Consider the following 23,555-nt stretch of genomic DNA (forward strand, 5'->3'; position numbering starts at 1 on the left):
TTCCTTCATCGTTATGCATGTTGCTAGCTGTAGCTGGCCTTTGATAATGGTTATGAAAGGGCAGTATGAATTACATCTCTCTCTGGACGTATGAAATTTAGACCATTATCCCATTATGCAAATTAAGAGGAAACTAGGCTTTTGTTTCAGACATAACAAGATCTTTCAAACATAAATGAGGAAATTCCTCTTCATGGTCCAGTTTATCTATGAGCTTCATGAACTGGGCATCATCACCACACTTACAGTCCCAGCAGTTTCAGATAATTTATATGGGTAGTTGATCTTTCAAGAGCAATTATGCTGGTCTTGTTTCATCTTGAAAGCACAAACCCAGAGACTAGCTCGCTTCCTTCTGTGTACCTTAACATATATGTGATGTGACAGTGTGAACGTGTTGCAGGACAGGACATTTGCTCTTTGTTCCCTTTTCCCTAATGAGTAATTTGGCTTTTAAAGCCCTGAAGGTAGCTCTTCCAGCAGCAGGCATGAGTTTTTTGTCTTCTGAGGTGTGGCTCAACTAAGAGGACCAACTGGCACAAATATCCCACTGGGAATGTGGCCTACAGCTCTACTCCATAAAGATGTGAGATCAATTTCTTCAGCATTCATGGAAAAATTGTAAGCATTTGTGTCTTCAGGAAGAATATTTAAAACCTACTTCTGTTGTGGTAACCTTCCACACAGTGATTAGTAAAACCAAGTTATGCAGCCCAGGGATAAGACAGAAGTAATTTGGTGAAATATGGAGCAATGCACGGTGGGAAAGCCCTCACAGGGACCTAGGGGTTGTGCCCTGGAAAAAAGAAAAATGCTAAAATACTAAAAAATAAATATTTGACTTGTCTTGGTGGAATAAATGTCTTGTCTGGATGATCCATTTAGGATCTGAAGGGATTCCTTTAGCTGAAAAGACTGCTAAGAGAGTGATTAGAATTCCCTCGGTGGAAATACATGAGATGGATTGAGGGTGTGTGGGTGGAAAGATGAAGGCTCGATCCGAGGTGCTTAGGCAGAATGCAAAAGCAAAGACTTCAAAATTAAGCAGAGGCAGGAAGATCTTATGGAAACAAGGAGGGGTTCCCTGGGAACAAAGGGGGTTTAGGTTTCTCAGTCCAGGCTGATGTGCTGCACTTGGATACAGCATTGCTGCCCTGGAAACTCCACTGCTGTGTATTGTGACAAAGATACCTGGGAGGTGAGTTTGTGTTGGACAAAATAAGGTTTTCATTACCAGGCTGACAAGAGAGGGTAATAGAGACTTTCCTTACTTTCCTATCAACCCTTGGAGACTGCTCGGGTCTTGAAAAAAATCACAAGGATCACTTCTTTTGCTTCAGTGCCTAAGGCCGTGTGCTCTGGTTCCTCTGGGGTGGAGATTAAGATTTAATGACAAATCACTTTGAAACTGAAGAAAAAAAATTAATGGTCAACTTTGGCCTGCTATGTTCAGGGCTTAGTAGAGTGTAATTCTTTATAAGAAGAAATCTTTGCCAGATATTTAAATCTGGCATTGTCCAATGAATCATTCAGTGATGAAATATTCTGGAACCATGACAATTTTAAAAAATTAATCGTGCATTAGATTTTTTTGCACCAGTTAATATAGCAAAGAAGGGTACTATTTAAATATTACAGGCTTCATTAGCTGAAACTAAATTATTGTTCAAAATCAAGTGCATCAATCTCATCCTGAGAGATGTCTGACTTGTATTTATTTCTGCTGCTGGAATAATTATAAAGGAAATTGTATTGTCATTGATAATTTTGGTCTTGTTATCAGGAAAGCTAGTCATGCTCACTATTCACTGTCTTGAGGCACAGGAGCTGTGTTGAAGGAGAGATTTGTTGAGTATTCCCACTTTATTTGTATTTTCTTGGACAGCTTTTATAAATTTGCAATAATCCCCAAGAAATTCAGTTTTGCACAGCACCTAAAAGTTAGTCTAGATCTAGAAACAGGAATAAGCATCCATACTCACTTGACTTAATCCTGCAGAGTATGTAATAATTTATTGATAAGGTGAGAATCTGGTTGATATAATAGACCTTTTAAATCTATATACTCTTTGTATGTAGTATTTCCAACAAGAGTAAATTTAGTCTAGCATTCTTTTTTTGCTTTCACAGATTGTCTTTGTGCCATCTTTCAGTAACTTAATTATAACATGACAGTTATACAGTGCTGTATACAGTTGAAAATGCTATATTTAAAAAGAAGGCTAATTTCCTCTTACAGAAAAACAATTAGGTCTGTTTTGAATGAGGTTATACGAGTACAGTTAGTTCTTCAGATATGACCATATTGTTATAAGATCAATGGCTCATTGATCGAAGTGATCAGAGAACTACTATTAGATTTCATAAAGTAGTTAATTAGCAAGCTACCAGTAGTACTTACTGAATCACTAGGGTATTATTGCTTAATTATATGCCTAACTAAGCATACCTTCTGCTCTAATTAGTGGAAAATGAGTAAAAAATATACAGGATATGGCCTACTTCTGTACCCTGTCACAGCTTAACTCATTTTCTTTAATTTCCAGATATTATATCAACATTATAAAATATTCAACACATGTATTTCATAAATCTGCTATCATTAGTGTCAAATTTGTTGATGCAGCTTAACTGATCTAGAAGTAAGTTTAGAAATTAATATTAATATATTGTTTATGAAGACTTCCAGTTGAAAAAGTACTTTAACTATAAATAAGGCATATTAATTTCAAGTGTGTGTGCTCAAATACAGTTAAATGTCAATGTGAAACACATTCCAGGAGACTAGAGGTATACTGCAGAACCCCATTTTAGGATGAGTACAATGCTTTAACTTTTCCTATAGTAGGCAATGTTCATTGAGTATCCAAAAGCCTTCCTCTAGCAAGGATTGAGTGTGGTTTTAAATTACTCCTTTGACTTGAAAATCATGTTGAATAGATTCATTTTCATGAACTGGTGGGGTGGTGATTAGCTGGTAACTTTAAGCAGTTTCTAACTCTCTGTCTGAGCACACACTTGATGTGAAGGAAGCTGAAATCTGAATTCTGCCCAGCTTGTTCATTTTAAGGATGGATTGATTTTTGTTGATGCTTTGCTTTCTTTGTTTTGTTTTGCATCTGTTTGCAAACAGTGGGATTTTCAGGTGACCATAGTTCTGACATTCAAGCTCTCTTCCTTGTTGTACCTGCACTTATTAACCTGTAAAATAAGGGTATCCATCCCAGAGGTTCATGCAATATTGTAGGTAACTTTGTCTATTTGCTAGAAGCTATCTAGGAAATGTAAAGTGTAATTAGTGGGGGGAAAAAAAAGAAAAAGGAAAAAAGAGTTCATCTGAGGCTGTTAAAACCTCTCTTCTGACCTCAGAACTGCCTGAGCTGCACATCACTGAAGGCTGAGATAAGTTTCATGAGGTATATGCCATGTTCTCCTAGACATCCTCAGGCATTTACTGCTGGAGACCAAGTCCTAGGCTGAGTGGTCCTTTGATCTGACCTGGTCCACACATCACAGTGTAATAAATGCTAGTCAGAGCCTGCAGCCATCCGCCATCCACTGCAGTTCTCTTGCTGGATCTGGGCTATGGGTGCTCTCTTGCTCTAGTCTCAAATCTGTAAGCTCGTGTCTCCACTGAAATCATGCTTTAAACACTCAAGTTAAAGGAGCTTCCTTCACCCCCATCTGATGTCTTCACCAGTGTGAAGTCTTCTGCCCCTTTTAAAAAATATATCCTGTAGCAGGTTTGATATAAAGTTTAACTTCTACACAGACAAAAATCACTTTTAAAACCACACATCCCAAACTGAAGAGTGCAATGAAGCTGTTTACATAGAAATCCCTGGCAATTAAGGCAAAACAAACTTGACAGCACGGAATTAAGTACGACGATAAGAAACCAAATAAAATCTTTAAGTATCAGGACAGAAGGAGAGTGAGAGACATGCTAGACATTTGTTCAAGTCAGCTTGAGTGAGGAACATAAACCCAATGATGTGTGGATAGCCCTGCCTGAACAGCACATAATTCCTGTAGAAGGGGAAAAGGTTTTATGGAATCATGGCTAGCCCTCTGATGATCAGAGCAATAAAATCAGTTCTTCTGAGGTGATCCCTGGCCGTCTCCTAGTGCATGCTGTCAGGACAAGCCCTTGAAATAGCTCACTGGTGAAAGCTTTTGTTAGCTTCTCTCATTCTCCACCTCCATGTATATTCAGGGCTTTCTTCCCACTTATTCCCTGTAGGGGACTGCAGCAGATGCATGACCTGGTGCTGGACCAGCAATGGCAAATGTTGAAGCTGTCTCACCATCGGTATTTCCAGGCAGTAATTCTGTATGAAGAAGCAGAACAGCAAGCTAAGCCTACAATCAAAGAGCAAGTGATCCCTGCCAGAGGCTGGACAATCTCCTGAGCAAGCCCCTCAGTTCAACTCTGCATTGAGCAGGGGTTTTGCAGTAGATGATCTCCAGAGGTCTCTTCTGACCTACACTTCTGTGATTCTGTAAAGTGTGGTCTATTGGTGTGGGTGTGTGTCAGAGTTTTCTTGGTATGGCAGAACATACTCCATCTGTACAGGAGTACAGAAAGAGTTTAGGCTTCTCTAGAGAAGTCAGTTGCTCATAACAATCATACTGGTATGTAGGCAAATGCCTGTGGGGACATAGGCAACTCTGTTACTGTCTGCTGGCAGTAACACATTTCTGCAAGTAGTTTTATTGCCATCAGTCATATTTCCCTCAAGTGCGCTCGAGGGGCAAACAAGTCTTGAATATCCACGAGATGACTGATATACTGGTGTAGAAGCAAACTTCTTCAGCAGTGGTAACTTCTGACACTTAAAAGTGATGCTGTGAACATGTATCTGTGCTGCCACCCTCACAAAAAGCATTCCAGGGAGGTGGAAATTCCCTTGCTGCATAAATCCTTCTTTCCCATTAGCTAGATCTTGAGTTTTGCACCAGTCCTGAATCTTACTGATCTGAAACACAGAAGTAACTTACATACCACAGGAATCACCTAAATTATCAGAGCCTGGTATGTTTTTATGCAGGTTCCCCATTGCCTAGCTCAAAAGCCTCTCTAGAGAGTCTGATGCATGACCATTCCTATGCATAAGGTGAAAGCCCCAAATCCTTTCCAGAAGGTATTTCTCACGAAAGTGCAAACATACTGTTTTACAGATTCTCAGTGGTATGAACACAGCTCCTTTTGCATAATCTTATCCTAAAACCCTGTACAGTTAAGCTTATAAGCTTCAATCCAAATTCCATTATCTCCTTGTGACCATTTGACCTTGTAAACTTACTTGAAAATCTGGTCACTTAATTGTTATGAACAAGTAGAACCCTAAATGCCTTGAAATCTGGAGATCTTTTAAAGTTTTGTCCCAAGCTGCCTAACCTCAGGCGTCAAAGAAGGAGTCACCTTTGAAGTCTGAACCTCAGACAGCCCTGTGTACATAGTAATGAATATCAGGTATATGGAAGAAAGTCATTGACAGGAAGTCCCAAAGAGAGTCTCTGGGATCAAGTTCAGAGTCCCTGGGTAATGTCAGCTTCAAGAACTGTTTAAATGAAGCACTTATAAAAGAATGCATGTCTCCTCAATATAATAAATTCCCTACAGGATGCATTTGATTGTGCAAGATGATTCCTAAATGCATTTGGATGAAAACTGCAATCTAAATAATAGCAGGGAAGCAATTGGAAAGAAGTAAGAATGATAAACAAATGTACTACTTGTGCACTGAGGTTTTACAGCTTGACACACCAAACAGACTCTCAGAGTCTTACATGATTTGTCTAACGCAAGCAGGAAAAGCTGAAAGGGATTTACACCAAGATGCTTGTGGCTTTCAGGTCTTTTTATCAGGCTAGAAATTCTTTGATAAAAGCTATTTAAAGCACTTCTAAAGCCTTTTCCTTTTGTCAAAGGAGACACTGGTCCATGGAAAGCAGCAAGTCTTCTGGAAGAAGAGCCACCTACTCAAAGAAGTAGACCTTAGCATCAAATATTTTGCTGTGCAGTGAAGTGGGAATGCAGCGTTTTCCTTAACAGCTATCAGCAGATTTTTATGCTGACCTCTGAAAGAAGAGAACATTATGTAGCCTGTTGGGCTGTAGAGGTGGGTAGGTTACACTGATAGATGACTCTTCTGGAATGAGAAGTGCTCTCAAGATAGTGGCTGAAATGGGCATAAAGTATGAGTTTCCACTGGCCAGCTGCAGTTGCTGCCTGTTTGCAGGGGACAAGGTTCCTTGCTTGCCTTGGCACGCAGTTTTTTTGTTAGCAGAATATTGCAGAAGGCAATAGTTGTATACCAAGTACTTGAAATATGTTAATTTTTGTTGTCTGAATTAAAAAGTATATTAATACCTAAATAGGTTTGGGTTTATTTGTTTACAAATGCATTTGATTTGCATCGCTTAATGATATAATTTGGAGGTGTTTGTTTACCGCTTGTCTCTTGATAATTCAGAGAAAAAAAAAAAAAAAGTTTACCACAACAGGTAGGTTTTCAATTTCCACTCAATTCAAGTCTTTTAGAAGACAAATAATTTCCTACTTTTCTATTTCACAGGAAAGCAAAGATAAATATAATCTTCCTTACCTGTAATTGGACTGATAAACTGTATATATATGTGGCCACAGATAAAAGTATCACATCTATTTTAGTGACTTCAGCACTATGAAGATTACCCTATTTATTTCTAACCATATGAGTTTGACAGTACCCCCTTTAGATTTCTATTCTATAGCACGTCAATAATCTTTGAAAAATGCATTTCTTTGCTCTGTGAGACAGGGTTGATAAGGTAAACTATTAGAATGGAGTTTAAGCATTTGAGGAAATTTCAAGGACATCTGCTAGGGAGGAAACTCCTTGGATTTCTCTGCCTAGCTGGTATGACTAGGTGCATGTATGTCATGGATTAGTAATAATGCAAATAGGCTTCAATATCATGTTGTCTTTAAAGTGTTGCTATGAATATGCATATATGCCTAGAAACTTACAGATGGGCTTTATAAATTAAAAAAGTGCTTCCTCCTTCCCTCCCTTTCCTGCTTTCCCAGCCTGAGGTTTCCAGGTGACCTGTTTCTCAGCAGAGCTTGCTCTCTGCTGCTGTTCCCTGCCCCCACAGCTGCTTGCTCTGCACTGATGCCTGGCTGGCAATAAGCAGATTTTCCACCTCAGACTTGGACAGAAGCAGCAGCACTTCGCCCACTGCTATCCTGATTGCTCCTGAAATGGGTGGTTAATTGGACAGAGCATTGCAGACGTGTCCCTCCTTCCAGGTAGCTACCTCAGGGGCATAGTGAGGAACAGCTCAAAGCCAGGGGGTTGGCTCTGTCACACGAAGCAGAGCAGGGGTGAAGAAGGAATTGAATCAAATTATTTATTCCCTTCTGCATGAACTCATTATGCTTTATCCTGTTAATTAAGTGTTGATGGAGACTTCCCACTGCTTTCTCCTGGAGTTTCTTTCATAGTCATGTGGACCTTTAGACAATTTTTCCTAGCTTGAAGATTTCTGTCTTTTTTTTGGTGTCATCACATTACTCTTGGTTGCACGCTCACTGCTGATGCAAGTTAATGTATCTCACAGAAGGGTTGGGTTATCCTGTTGTGTTGCTTCTAGCTGGGCAGTGGGAGGCAGAAGCACAGGCCATTGCTACCCCAGGCTAGGTTTTGCCCTCCATATACAGTCCTGTTGGCCAATGCATCGTTTAACAATATTTTTTGTCTCTGTGGGAATGTACAAGGTGTGTATGCTTCATGACAGGATCTGCACATAAATGATTTTCATCCCTGGCAATATTCTAGAGGCTAGAATTGAGCCCAAGAGTCCTTGTATTCAATTTTAGACTGTACTACCTTCTAGTGGCATTTTACAGTATTTCCTGCCTTTTAACTTAGCCCTTGCTGACAGTGATCATGAGACTGAGGCCCAGATAAACTGCACAAAGGTAGCTTTTCAGTTTTTAAAAAATGACAAGGCTTTTATTTTCTCAGGAGCAGTAAAAACAGCATAGCAAAAATCGTATTTTATTTTATGGACTTTGTTTCTAGCAGCTGAAATTTCTAAAAATGTATTTGTCATCTTTTAATGCCAATCTGCATATCACATGAAATCTGACTGACATTAATGAATTCATGGGTGATAGTTAAGACTTAATAATGAATAGGTTTACTGAAATATAAACAGACATTCTCCAAATATGAAACTGAAATTAGAAGTGTTGAAGTGTTTAAGAGTCCATGAAGCGACGCTGGAATAGATACTTGCTTATTAGTGGTTTCATTTTACTTTGTGAGTTATTTTTCTACAAACCAGAAATAGCAATAAATTATAAACCCAATTGGTTTATATTAAATTTTAATGAGAGTATTTCAGGCTGTGTTCTGCATGGATGACAGTGTAACTAACTGCAAATGTGCTTGTAAGGGACTGGATTCTGGCCCAGCTTTTAAGATTGTGTATGTAAATAAACAGGCAGCCCAGGACTGAGCTGATGCACCAGTTCCAGTTGAGCACAGGTTCTCATTCAATGTGACTTGCTGGCTGGTCTCTTGACTGTTGAACCATCTTTTTACCTACAGTAGGCAAAAGGCATAACAATAGGAGTTTTCTTCTGAGGCTGGCAGGGCAGTTTTGTCTGTTGACATGGTGCAGCCTGCCTCTGCCGCAGTGTAATCAGTGCTACAATCAGCGTAACCTGATTTTCAGACAGCAAGAATTGAGTTTGCAATTTAAGTGAAGAGAAGCTGCTGGTCTTTCTGTGAAAGAGCCACATAAAGCCCCGTGAAGTACTTGGATTTGGACTGGCAATAGCAATGACAAAAGTGCAATGGCATAATTTGTTCTTTATGCCTATGAGCAAAAAAAGCCTGTAAATGGTGCCTAACTCTTCACAGTAGCAGGGTATTATTACCTTAGTATCTGATTCTTGAATGCATAAATGTTGCTCCTCTAATTTTCATCTTTGATGATGCAGATCTGTGAAGAGTTTGGCAGCATTTTGATTGAGTAGCTGGGTGCTACAATGCAGTCAGGTGGACAAGGAAGTGAAATCTATATTCGATCTATCTGGTGCATATATGTGCTTTATATATGGATAGTATAGTTATAATCAGCTATGAAACCAGAATGCACAACTCAGTAAACAAGGGAAGAACCTGAAACACAACTGCCAGCAGTATGTTGCTCTTCGTAAGGGCTCAGGATAGCCTTGTTCTGGTTTTTCGTCAGGCTATAATGCTGGAGCTTTGGTACATGAACAATAAGCTAAGGAAGCTTATTTCTTGCTATCAGCATTGTGGAATAATGTCATCATCTCCAAATGAGACTAGCTTCTTTTTGTCTTGTTTTCTTCTTTTAATTCCTGCCTAAGCTATTAAATATTACATACCTGTTCAGACTAATAGTATAGGACAGCTACATCCTGCTGTAAAACCTAAATGTTGCCTCTCTTGAAATTTGGTCTTATTCTTCAGAGAGTACAGGAGTTACCTTATTACTCTCCCAGGTTACACAACTGAGTGTTTTTTAAAAAATAAGATTGTTTAAAAAAAATCTGTGAAATGTCATAGTTTGACTTTAGAAGAAACCACAGTGGAAAATGTTAAATTGGATGTTTTTATGATCATTCCAGTTCAGTCAGTAGAAATTTCTACCACTCAGTTCAGTAAACATAGAATTACACCTGTAAGAATTACACCCCATAAAGGGGTGGGGGTGTGGTACAAATATAACAAGTTGTAAAAGTATCATGGTTGTCTCTGATGTATTTACTTGCTTCAGTGGAGAATAGGAAAGTCTACAAGAAAGGTGCTTAGACCGAGATTGAATGTAAAATATCCAGTATAGCAGCAGATATAAAGCCAGATACCTGTTACAGGACATTTAAATGCTCATAAAAATCATAGTTGCAGCACACCTCTTTCCAGGACACTAGCTGTTATACAGTCCTTCCATCTAAACCCAGTGGAGCAGTTTATTTCATTAGTTCGGGCTTTTTAGCTGATTTCCTTTAATTGAAGCTTTTTAGACCTTTATAGAGATATTTTTGGGAAGGAAGAGCTGCAGTTGTGGTTTGATTGATGAGCTTCATGGGCATTTACTCGTGAGAATTAAATGAGATCCGTAAAACTTCATAGATTATCTATTGATAGGTTATATTTTTAGTTCTAACAACTTCCAATATGTAACTAAGGACTAATTCCACGTGAGTTTTATATATGCTCTGCAAAATTCCCTATGTCAACTACAGAATAGGCTAGGAGGAAAGCCTCCTGATTTGCAAATCATAATTATTTTCTTATTAAGATTGGAGGAATTTTTAATCCCCAACCACCTATGTCAGAGGAACGCGAGTATAAAGCACTTCTGTAGGGACGCGGAGTGTCACATAGCAGCTGGATTTGCACTGAGCTTACATGAAGCAGCTCTGGCTGCCTATTGCTCTCTGTCATCCTGAGTTATGTGGGAACATTGCTTGTGGGACTGTTTGGCAACACAGATCAAGGGATGATCCCAGTTAAAATGAAAATGAGCCTCAAAGCGCTGGAGCAGTGCAAGCAAAAGGGTGACCACTGCCAAAAGATATGTTCCAGGCTGGCTGTTTTTGTGGGCTGTGTTGATGTGGATGAATATGCAAGGGCAGAGCAGCAGAGGCTTCCTTCCCTTCTCACTGCTGCTGTGCTGTGGTGGTGGCCAGGAGACCCGGTCACAGACCTGAGGACGCATCACTCTTGTTGCAGTGCAGAGGGCAGATGTGGGCCTTGTTTCGAGGGACTCACATGTAGGCAAATGCATCTAGAATCACCCTTTTTTTGTTGTATTTTACACTTCTCTGTTATCTTTCCTTTCCTGAATCTGCCATTCAACTGGGACAATGCATGATATGTTGTTTTATTACTCACTTCTGCCAGTTACTTTAATTATTAGGCACACCTACTGATGGACTTATTCACAACACTGAAGGGATATGTTTGAATCAAAAAGAAAAGTCTTCTTTCTTTATATCTTAAAACCATGAAAATTTGGTGATTTTTTTTTCTAAAATATTTTAGTGTGATTTGTGTTAAGTAAAACACACCTTTGGTTGGAAAAGTAAAAGCTTTGAGGTAGTTCTTAAGTCATTAAACAACCTGAATGAATTTAACACTAGACAATCCTATTGTCATCACAATCACTGCTATGGTGCAACAGGAAGGGGAACAGATCCTGGAATTAGGTATCTGGAACAGCAAATAGCAGTTGGGGAAGAATTTAGCCTGTTACCTCCTCATAGTAGCTGAAAAGAAGTAAAAGAAAAAATAACCTAATCTTATGATTATGGTGCCTAAAAGTACCATTTACATCAAGTCATCTGAATGAAATTCCTGTCAAAGAGTTTAACTTCTGAATACTTTTTCCCTACCTATATCTCAACTCAATTGATAGTTACAGTTGAGAGTTTCCTGTTGATTTTATAATGAAGGGTGATTCAGAACACATCTCAATTTTTGTTAAAAGTATTTGTGAATTGATGATCTAATAAAATAAGCAGATAAACCATGATTTTAAAAAAAATGGATTTATGTAATTATTCTGATCTTTTGCATGCTAAGGTTCATTCTCCTCTCCTTCCCCATACTGAACAGTTTAATTCAGTTGTGAAGCTTGCAAAATAGAAATTTGAGGCAAATGCAGCAAAAATAATCTCGTTGCAGTTCTAGCACATCACTTGGGCCCTAAGCAGAGTCAGAGAGGGAGGGAGATTCAGGAGGATTTCATTATGGACATCACACATATATGTGTGCTTTCCAAAGAAGTCTGGATAATCTAGGTGTGCAGTGTTGCTACGGAGGGCAGAGTGAGCCTGCGCCACAGTCTCACCCTTCTCCTTCTCCCAGAACTAGCTTTTGTGCAGCCAAGCAATCAGCCAGTTCAGGAAGCTGATCTGGTCCCTAGCAAAAAATTATAAATATTCAGCTTAATCAACTTCCTGATTAAGCTGGCTACAGGGCCCAATATGCCATGCTGTGCCAGCACGAGAGAGCATGCGAGCCTGCAGATGGGGAAGAAAAAGGCAAGAGCAGCATTAAATCGATTTGACCGTGAAACTGCACTTCAGGTCTAATAAACCACATAATGAATTATTGTCTGAAGCTCTGGTATAAAAATCTTCAGTGTATGTCTAAAGCAGAGCTGTATTCAGAAAAGGCTAGTGAAGAGTGGCTAGCAGAGGGATGGTTGCGCCAGCGTTAACTTGTGGTTTTTACCAGGCAGGCTACTGAAGACGCGTCCATCCTGCACCTGCATTTCTCTGTCAACACCAGTGAAGGGTGACTGGCAGAACAGCAGGACTCTGGTGCAGCGTGGATGATGGGCCCCTTGCCAGACACATAGACAGGTAAGCAGGAGCAACTTTACTCAGTGAGTGCACCTGCAGTTATTTTCCATTTGAATTTCTCTTCTGTCTCTTGAGCATTCTCTGGGGGCCCTTCTATGCTTCACTTTCAAGACTTTCCCAGATGGCTACTCTGCAAGCCAGATGTTGTTTATTCATTCATTTGTCACTTTAAAAGGAATAATTCCAAAAAAGATAGAATGAGACATGTTTGTTCTCTATTGAAGGAAAAAGAAGGGAACTTGTCAGAGTTTCCAGCATGTGCATTTTTGAGGTCAAGAAGGTTGTCACAAACTGTTGCTCTTTTCTTTAAAGAATCTTTCTTCTACTAGAAGGCTTCTGCTTAGTGAGAAGCTGAGCCTTAGAAACTCAATTTCTAAAAAGATGTCAGTGCTGTAGGCACTCAGCAGGAGCTATTTACATGCTGTATCTGTGATACTTCTCTTTGCTAACGATTAGGTTAATAAGAACTCTGCTGGTGACAGCCTGTGGTAGCAATCTATGAACGCCTCTGGAGTGCTTCTGTGAGGTATGACTCTGCTTCCTGGTTGTTCTTCCATGGGATTAAAATACACATATTCTGCAGACATGCTAAGGTGTCTACATGTCATTTTAAATATATATAGGAAGATAAAGAGTGTTGCCATTTCATTTTCAGGGGCCTATTTCAAAGACAAAGTTAGTAATCCCCTACTGACAGCCCTGTCTGATTGTAGCATCTCTTAGGAATATTGGGGAGAATCTGGTATTTATGAGATCAGCCTTTTGTAAGAGTTCAAATAATAGTGAGTGAAGAAACCTTGGGTGCAAAAGTTCAAGCATCAACAGCCCTCTCTCTGGGGCATTCAAGACCATTGAGTTCTCTAGGGCATTCAAGACCTTTTCTGCCACACTGCTGTGCTGAATAATGGGACTTTCAGAATTGCATAGTTCTTTCAAAGCGTTGCTAAAGAGATTGAGGAGGACTTGGGCTGCAATCAGTCTCTTTAATGATATTACTGCAAAGATTGTATCTCTTGTCCATTCATTTGTCAGAAAGCGTTTTTATAGCAGATATAGCAATGGAGCATTTGTCATCCAAGACTAAATATAATAGAAAACCTGGTACCTAACATGCAACAGTTTTCTCTCTTCCTCTGAATGGGACATAAGTGTTCAAGCAGAGACTGTGGTCTGTGACATTTTCATCTACTGATGCTGTGGCTCATTTTCTCACTGGAAATAGATGTGTTACTATCTGAATGAACACATGGCAAGGAGACAGTTTGGTCTCCCATTTGGTTGGCTCCTGCAAGATCTGTAATAGCCACACTTACTGTTCTGCTTACAGATACAAGCGTTGATGTATTTGTACCCTCCATACCATCGGTCTCATATATAGCAATGCTCAGAGCCTGAGGAGAAGTTTTAATTGAGCTTGCAGAAGATTTTCTTTTGTTGGAAAATTGTTCATATTCATTTGTTGAAGCGTCTTCTAGGAAAGCTCATGGGCAATTTCAGGCTTTGACAGGATAGAGCTCATTAACTTCCACCCAAGCTAAATGTCAATTTACATACTAATGTCAATTTTCTTTTACCTCTGTGTCCCCAGCCACATTTTTTAGAAAACCAAATGCTCAGAGTAATTTTTAATCCATGAAATCACAACAGTTAAGAAATCAACCCCAGATGTATTTCTCTGATAGGAGCTATTATATAAGGCACTGCAAACTGTGGGCTTGTTCTCTAACTGCCCTGGAGGAGAAAGGTGCCCTTTAAGGAATTCTAGTAAAAATTTTTAAAGGTAGTAAAAAAGAATTAAATATCTGAAAACTCTGGAGAAACACTGAGTGTTGTTGTGTCGTCCCCTCCCTCCCCCCAACTTTAGATCATCTGAACAAATCCATCTGTAATTAGTAATTAAAAAAGATTAGTAGCGGTGATGTAATAGGCAATAAATAACAGTGAAACAGAAGAGACCATATTTCTCCTTTTGCAGTACAGGCACATAGGAGGTAAATCTGGAAGAGGAAAAAGTAGGAACTCTTTTTGCATCCATATAATAAACATGCCAAACTTGGACCCAAGAGATAAAATTAACAGTTAGTTCACAGTAATTTAAGTGTCCCGCTCCTTTGGGCAGTGGGTTCTTTTTTTGTTTCAAAGGAAATGTTGTGGTCAAAGACTCATGCCAAGAACTAAGTGACAATAAAAAAGGAAATATAAAAAAGGATTTAAAAATTATTTTCTGGAACTATGTTTATTTTGTGGTTTTTGCACCTTCCTTTGAAGCAACTTTGGATGCTTGTTCTTAAGGTGGGATTTTATTCTAGGAAGACTTCATTACTTTTATGCTGCATTTTAGAAATAAATTTCCTCAAGCCGTATTTGTGGTTTGTATTCTTTTTGAAAAGAATAATTTTTCTGTATTTCACTGGTTCTTGGAAAAGTCAAAGCAGCATGCTGCCAGCATAAGGAAAAATGTGTATGCGGAGCATCTGAGCCAGAGGAGATTTAGCACTCATCCAAACAGGAAACAAAAAATGTATCAATTCTTTGGCCTCTAGCAGCAACCCAATAAGGCTTGTAAAGCAAATGTTTCATATTCAGGAAAATACTAGCAATTTTTAGTTTACACTGTGCAGCAAGAAACCTTTTCATTTAATTTTTTAATGAAAATTTTTTAAAAAAGAAAATATTTGTTGAACACTAGCTTCACTATGGATGGGCATATTTCTGCTGCCATGCAAATCACATGACGATGACATTTTTGGTCTTTGGCCTGGGGGTTGCCAGTATTTGCAGACTAGTGGGTGCTCCCAAAGAATTAAATTAGTAAGGTCAGCCAAGTAATATTTGCACTGTTCCCATTTTGGGCACTACTTCATATAATCTTTGTACACGTACTGAGAACTAAGAGGAAGCTTTCTTGACAATGGAGCAGATTCTTACAGGTAAGGTGAGAGGGGAGGTAAAGTAGCATGACTAAACTTTTCCATTTCTGCTGTTAATAGCTTCTAGTCTTGGTCCAGTACCCTGTGATCCAATTTCTAGGTTATGGTGTGTGTATGATATATATTTTTGTCACCTTAGAAACGTGAAAATACTTACTAACTGGCTGAAGAGCTTCATAGTGACTGGGAAGTAATTTTTTGTGGCTATGAGCACCCTGAAGTTTATAGACCTAAGCATGGTAGAAGCTAAAGATGAAATAGCTGCATATGCAGATGAGCACATTTATATAAGATGCTGACAGTGCCAGGCAACTAGTCCATCCTGCACAGAAAGAGATAACCTTGTATTCAAGACATTGTAGGTAACAGGACAAGACTCAACTTCTGTGTTGCTCTAAGCATCATGCAAGGTTTCCAAACTAGCAAGTGTGCAGACTTATTTTCTGAAGATCAAATCTGCAAGTATTTGGTAAACTCTTAATATTTGGTTTACTTGTAGGTATCTTTAAAAATGTTTGATTTGGTATGCACCTGTGTTCATTAATAGGATTGACATTAGTATAGCTTAACACATTAATATAGTTTGATGACAATGTTCTGGAAATGAAAATCACGTATAGGGGAGACACAAAATGAGCATTAGGTAAAATGTAATCAGAAGAAACTTTGAACAAATAAGACGACAGGGCAGAAATATAAACCCCATTTTATTTTGAAATATACCCACAAAGCTATTGTTAGACCCATCAAGTGATGGTAGGTGATAGGCTGGGATGCAGCTCAGTTGCTTTATGTCAGGAATGAGTTTACCATGTTCCCAGAAGACAATTTCAAGCTGATCTCCAGAACAGATAGGGTTTGGCCAAGCTCCAAATTAATTTCTTTTTAAAAAATGCTTATTGCATATAATGTCAGAAAAAAAGTTTAACAAATCTCATTTCCCCTTATAAGTTGTTCTATGATGAATATGGTAACTGAAGACACAGGGGAGAAGTCCACAGCCCTTTACAAATCTGAGTCCATTATACATACATTATTTATATTGCAGACTGAGGTGAAATTTTGGTCTGGTGAGCACTGAATTTTTACAGTAGAGTGCAGAGAAATTATTCAAACCAGGTGTTTCTGTAATTGCAGTGCACTAGGGACAATGCTGAGAGCTGAACAGATCCCAAATTTACCCTTTCAGCTGAATGATGCAGTGCTTTAGTGTTAGTACACAAGCCAATAAAATAAATTGCATTGAAAAACAAGGCAGGCAGCTGGCTTTAAACTGCTGAGTTTTCATTGCACTTTGTATCTTTATCTTTTGTTTGCTTTTGTCTGGGCCTTTATACCAGTATAATGATATGAAGAGATGAACCTGTCTATTGAAACTGAGAGAAAACTACCTATAATGGCTGAAATTCAGCACAACCACAACATGCCCTCTGCTCTGATCACTGGCCTAATGTCTGGTATTCAGCAAGTAATATGTTGATATCCCATAGCAGAGTTATTTGCCTCATACTATTCATAGGAAGAAAGGAAGGAAAATTGAAAAATCAAGTTCATAAATTCTGAAACATCAAGCAAGACTCTATTTTAAGTACATTTTAGTGCATGGCCATGGAGTGCTTGCACATAGGCTGGGCTGCTTACTGCAAGTCTGTTTTCCTCTAGAATTACAAGCCCAGGTTTCTACCATATCAGTGTGGAGCTGAGGGTGGGTTATCTGCCTTACATGTGTACCGGTTTTTTTAAAGAAAAGACCTGTGTGTGACCTGCAGTATTGCTATGCCAATGATGGCTCAGTCATTTTAATAAGGCATTTATGAATACTTTCAGGGAAAATACTATCTCTTGGTGGAGTTTTTCATTTGATGCTATATCTGTCTTTCTGACAGAATATGAAATCTCTGACTTTTGCTGCCTTTTTTTATACGATCAGCCTGCACTTATAATTTCCAAGTAATATTTGAAAGGACAGAAAAATATGAAGAAAGAAATCTGTGCAGATAAGTCTCTGGAAGAGAAGAAAAGTTCATTAAAACTTTTAAAGTTTGGCCAGCTGAATCCCAGATCTTCCAAGCTGTCACCAAGACAGGTCACCAGTTGAAAAGAAAAACCAGAAGTAAAATCTAACTTAGCTGCTACTGTTAACAGAATTTCATATTATCTTGGAAATCCCTTTTGAATACTCTTTAATTACTTAAATGGTATAATTTATTTTGAAATTGGATTATGATGAGATCTTTTTCTGCCCATTCAGAAAGATTTAATAAAGCTGCCGTGGCAAAATCTATAGGACTGAAACAGATGAAATCACTGTTAGAGAGTAGAGGAACAGTGGATTTGCTCCTACTCATGAGATCCAGCACTACAGAGGATTTTATCCTTTTTTTTTTTTTTTTTTTTTCCTTCCCCCAGAGGACAACAGCTGTGCAGGTTTTAGTTCTATTTAAATATGTGGTATCACTGTGCTGGATTAAAAAGCATTTTGAGAAAATAAAGGCATGATTTTTACTTTGTGTGTTTCTTACATGACTAAAAATTTCTTGAACTGATATCACAACTGAATCTGGCATGAAATCTCTCTTAATATGCTGACATCTTCAAGATGGAAGATTAATTTGTTACAGTGCATATGTGATTAAATCCTGAAAATAATGATAGTGCAATAGTGTCCCATGTGGAACTTAACAGCTAGAAAAGAAGACACATCAGATTCTATGTAGTCTGCAAAAATCTTGGTTACTCAGTGTTTTAAGTGGACATGACTAATATACTCTACACCCTGTCTGGGATAAGTGGATATTAACAGCTACACCCTGCTTTAAATTGTATTTTTGTCACAGTAATAAATAAATACTGCAGGACTGCTATTAGCTGTGAGGGGAAATATGCAACCCTTATTTCACCTATAAATTAATGTTCTCTCATAATTTTGAACACTTTTTCTTACAGTCCAGAATGAAGTAAAATACATTCTTTTAATTGCAATAACTTACCAATAATTTCCAGATTCCTTTGTAGTTCCACTCCTGTAGTTTATTGCTACACTAGAGTTATGTAAAACATTGTAGATCCTGATACTTACTTTTAAGCAATTTCTCTTTTATTACCTAAGTACTAAGAATGAATGAAAATTAATGTATCTAAGACTTGGCTCATAAACAGAGATGGTTTTAAGTAAACAGGTCTGATTCCTATAAAATGAAAGTTTGAGACTATACATCAGCTTTTCGTTTAACCTGCCCTGAGCTAGTTTTGAGTGTTAGCATGCAGTTGTGGGAAATGTGGAAAACATATAGTCTGTGTAAGGACTGTATAAGGATCTGTGTAACCCCCCACGTTAGTCTCAAACAGAAAACAAATTAATATTTAGCATTTATTAATTTAGCTTTTCTGTCATACTAACTTTGATAAACTCTCCTTGTTTACAGGCTGAAGTATTTAAATTATCTGTGAGAATCCTTATATTCCTTTCATGCATCATCTCCATTACATTGTTTATGAAAAGGACAGAAGCCTTCATGCTTATAAGTCAAGTTCTTTCACCTGAACTCAACTCCATAATTTTCAAATGACTTCTTCCAGTAAAATGAAAACCTAGAAGTAAAGGAGATGTCAGGAATTTCCAGGGTACAATGTATTCAGTCAGCTTTCGAAATTAATCCTGCAAGGCTGTTTCAGCAAGGAGAAGGGATGTAATTTTCAGTGCCTCATTTCATTGACCTTTCAAGCTGTTGAGAGTTTTAAAAGCTTTTTCTTCTACCTGGAGTTCTAAATGTTGAAGCAAAATGCAAATATAAGGCATGATAAGGGGCTTACAGGCACACAGGAGATCACCTTATGGCCGAGAGACTGAGGTAGTCTTCACTCCTTGCAAGAACTTGAAAGATTCTGATTCTTAGCACAGGCTGTGTTCCAGCTTGTTGAAAGATCCCACTTTTGTTCAGAGAGGCTCCCAGTTAATTTTATGCACACTGACTGTCTGCATGGTGGCATTTCAATTTTGTATTTGCTACAAAGATACAGTACACACCTATTTCCTTGGATATCATCACTCAATGCCTGACAAATGGCTTAACAACTGCCATTTTTTAATCCCTCTCTCATGCAGCTTTCCTTTTTCCATTCAGGGTTTAATTGAGACCTAGAGCACCAAAGGGTGCAGGGAATGTAACGTTGTTATTCGAAGGCCATTGCAAATGCAAGAGCCACCCCTCCTGCCCATTAACTGGGGAATATGTTGTGGGTGCCCAAGCGAGGTAGCTGCAGGTGGTTGGTATGAACAATCCCCTTTCCCAGTGAGAATTCCAACCTGCATACATCACAGTTTGGGGTCCTGTGTTGAACATCACTGCTTTTGCTTGCTGGTGGCAAACTAAAAGTTCAGCAGAATGCTGTCTGCCTCAGCAGTGATATTCATTCTCCTCCAGAATCCTCATAAAACACACTATGAAGAAGTCTTGCACCCAGGCATTACCTTTAGGCTGCAGAGTCTTGCTTTGCATCATAGTTCCCACTACTAACAGGAATAGGTCACTGCTATCCATCTTCAGTTCCCCAAATGCAGGAGGCAGTTGATGTTATCTCAGTGCAGGTTATTGTTTAGATCCTAGAAGAAATGTCCAGATTATAGGGAAATGGGACCTATTAGAAAAGAATGTTACATTTTAATATTAAGGTGAAAACTGTGTTTAAGAAACACCCACAGAATATGCAGGAAATGCAAAATGAACAAAAACTTATCTCAGCTGCAGCAATCCATGTGGCAGAATAGGGGTGTATGCTCAAAAGGCTACTTCATGGGCCATCTTCTATAATCTGTAACTGTCTGATATCCAGAATCAATAAAGGGAGGCAAATATAATGATACTGAGGTAAGAACACACAGAATTTATATCCCAAAACTTAGGAGCTGAAGGCCTGGCACGTTGCCTTTTTATCACTGTTTGCTCTGGAAGAGTAGGGTAGAAGAGTAGGCAGAGAACATGGGGGGATATATAAAGTGGAACAGATAAGTCAGCAGATGTGATTATTCCAAAAAGAAGAATAAAATAAAAGCTGGAATAAAGGCTGTGAGATGTAAAAATACTTGGGATAAGAGCTGTACCTCAGAAGAAATGTAACAGTGAAAGCAAATAATGCTTTCTACCCTGGCAGCATATCTTTCTTCTATTATAAATCCAATTATTTTTTTTTCCCTTTGTTTCACTGATCCATTTATGATAAAGAGATAGTTCATTTCTCTTAGCTGGTTCCAGGACACTGACTGGAGTGGTGCTTCTAGCAAAATAGTTAAAAAAGTGCTTAATTTGAAATCCACCTGGAATGGGGTTACTCACATGCTTAACATTAAGCATGCACTTAAGTGCTTTGCTAAATTAGGCCAAATATTTACATCTTTAGTGTTTCGTATGCTAAGAAGAAATAATTTTCTAACCTCATTACACACTGAGTTTGCATATTACATGAAACACTACTGCAGGGATTTGACAGGCTAAATTTCATTGTAAATAAAGAGGATTAATTCAAACTCCATTGGTGTCATTGAAAAGATTCCTACTGATTCCCATATTTTATGTTTATAGAAGAAAGGAATTGGATAAATGTTTCCTAGGAGAAAAGATGGGATCTTCTTACAAGCTACAAAACAACAGACATCTTTGATCTATATCAATCATTTAATTTGTGATTAATCTGCAGTAGAACTCTTCCCATGACAATTTAAATGTCAGCATCTGTGTGGGCCTTAAAGAGTCCTCTCTGCATTAACTTGATGTGGTGATGTTACACCTGGTCTGAGCCTGTCTTCTAGGAAGCACTGGGTAAGTTATGAGCAGAGCACAAACCACATCAGTGGAATTCCAATTGTAAACTCCAAAAATTATACTGAGTTGTTTATAGTTTTTTCTTTCTGGGTTTGATTCTTAAAAAAGTAAATCTTTATGCTTAGGTCTTTCTGTGCACTACAGTGCTGTGTTGGCTGGAGGTTGCTTTATTTCTGTGTCAACTTTCAACAGAGTCTTGTAGGGAAGTTCTGGGTTTTTTTTTAACAGAATTATAATAATGTGATAGGCTAAAATAATAATGTTATAGTTAAGAGTGCACCTATGTTGCTGTTTTCAATATCTGAAGTTATTACATGGATACCCCTGTTCTAGTGTTTGTAATGTAAAAGCCTCTTATTTGTCTTTATTCTCCCAAGTTCTGCTTTTGCATGTACCTGGTGCCTTTCCTGTGGATCTGAGCTGGTGTTATACTTTGAAAATCAGACCACAATTCCAAAAATCTATTATCTCCCCATAGCAGTGAAGATGGCACTAGGAACAGTGTGAAATGGGAGAACCATAGGAAGGAAAACATTCTTTTTAGTATTTGGAAAAATCCTAAACAAACCAGAAAGCTTTTGTAATTGAGCTTAGAATCGCTGTTTTCTGAACTGGGCTGCCTTATCTCTAGATTATTTCTGGCTTATCTCATGTTATTGCTTCCTCTGCCTCACTCTTTCATTCTTCCTTGGCTTCTCTTCTATTAAGAAATTCATAATATCTCTTGTCAATTTATTTCTAGTTCTTGAGACCTGAATTTGTATTTTTGTCCGTACGACACCAAGAGTCTGATTAATTCACAAAATGAGACCTACCGAGTGTAGGTAACTCGGCTGGCAAGGCTGTAAAAACTACAGGCAGAAGATGAGGGCTTTGGCAATTAGTTATTTATTTGAGGCATTTGGAATTCCTAATGGCCCCATTAAGAGTCTGAGTACCGTTGATCTGTTTGCTGCACGGTGTCACGGGGAAGTGCCTGTACAGAGAATTTAAATGAAGGATAGGGCAGTAACTGTGTCTCATTGGCCTGACTGCTGTAAACGTCAGCTGTATTAGAGAGGCTGGTGCAGTCATGCCAGTTTAATTACAGCCAGGACTGGATCTATGGTTCATGTGACGTCCTTCCTTCCCAGGAAGGCAGCGGGTGCATCCATGCATACACACAGTCTGTTGAAACTCTTACTGAGCAGAAAAATGCTCTGAACTCCCCAGCGCTGTACTGACAGGAATCTCCTTGCTCCCCAGGACCAACGCTTCCTCCTGGACTCGGGCCAGAAGCTGACTGCTGTCAGCCTCTGCAGATCTCAGTGGGAGCTGCAGTTTCAGGACTGTGCTGGGAGACAGCACCACTCCCCACAAGAGAAAAGTGTTTCCCTTTGACATTTAAGTTCTGTGCCCTGAATTCCTTGCTTGCTAAGAGATACGTTGCATTTCTGGTGATTACAACATTAACATGCAAACCATGCAAGTTGTGATAAGTAGTTCCAGAGCTATTTACTAGCAGGAATATGTAATGTCAGATGAGGCTTCTAACTGTGAGTATTCTTTTAAAAATACTGCCCATAATTCTGCTGCAGCCTCCTTGGTTTGCATATGTAAAACTGACAGAGTTGTACCGTTTGTTAGCTACAACGGCCATATTATGTAGATTCTTCTTACTCCTCTGAAAAATCACAACTGTTATATACTCCAAAGAGACCCATTTTGGAAGAAACAATAACATTTAAATCGCACATTCGTTTTAAAAGTGTTACATAGTGAACTATATTTTTTCTGTTTTAATTGGGAAACTTCTGTAGAAAAAAGTTGTAAAGTACCAAGGTTCCAAAACAACAATAAAATGCACAACAATGTCTGGAACCATGTTGCTGTAAATGAATCAAATGCTGTAATCAAACCTCTTTACACCCGTATACAGTATTTGGTTTTAAATTTGAAATAGCCAGGCAGCTAACTTACCTCCTTCCTCATTTTTATGTTTATAAGAGATCAACAACAGGGAATAAACTCTTCTTTGGATCACTTCTATTCCTTTGGTCGCAGACTGGATCTTCACACTCACACCATGAACATCGTGCACTCTCATGTCCAAGGGCTGGCACACAGTTTAAGGAAATGAAGAGGAAATGAGCTGTGCATTGCAGACTGGCATGCTACTTCTACTTTTGTGTTTGTATCAGCATGGATATCTTCATTAGCCAACCAAGAAAATTTTATGCTTTTAGTAATATCTGTAAGACACTGTAGAAATGACTTCTCAATGTTCTTACTGAAGTGTGTACTGCAATGAAGAGTTTTAATGGGCTATTTGTAGGGTTTTGTTTTTCTGCACTTCAGAAAACAAAGCTGTTGCTTAAAGATCTTCATAAAGGTATTGAAGCCTTGCTTCAGATGCCCTTTCCAAGC

This window comes from Merops nubicus, unplaced genomic scaffold (assembly GCF_000691845.1).
Source record: "Merops nubicus isolate BGI_N331 unplaced genomic scaffold, ASM69184v1 scaffold5213, whole genome shotgun sequence".
NCBI classification, from domain to species: domain Eukaryota; kingdom Metazoa; phylum Chordata; class Aves; order Coraciiformes; family Meropidae; genus Merops; species Merops nubicus.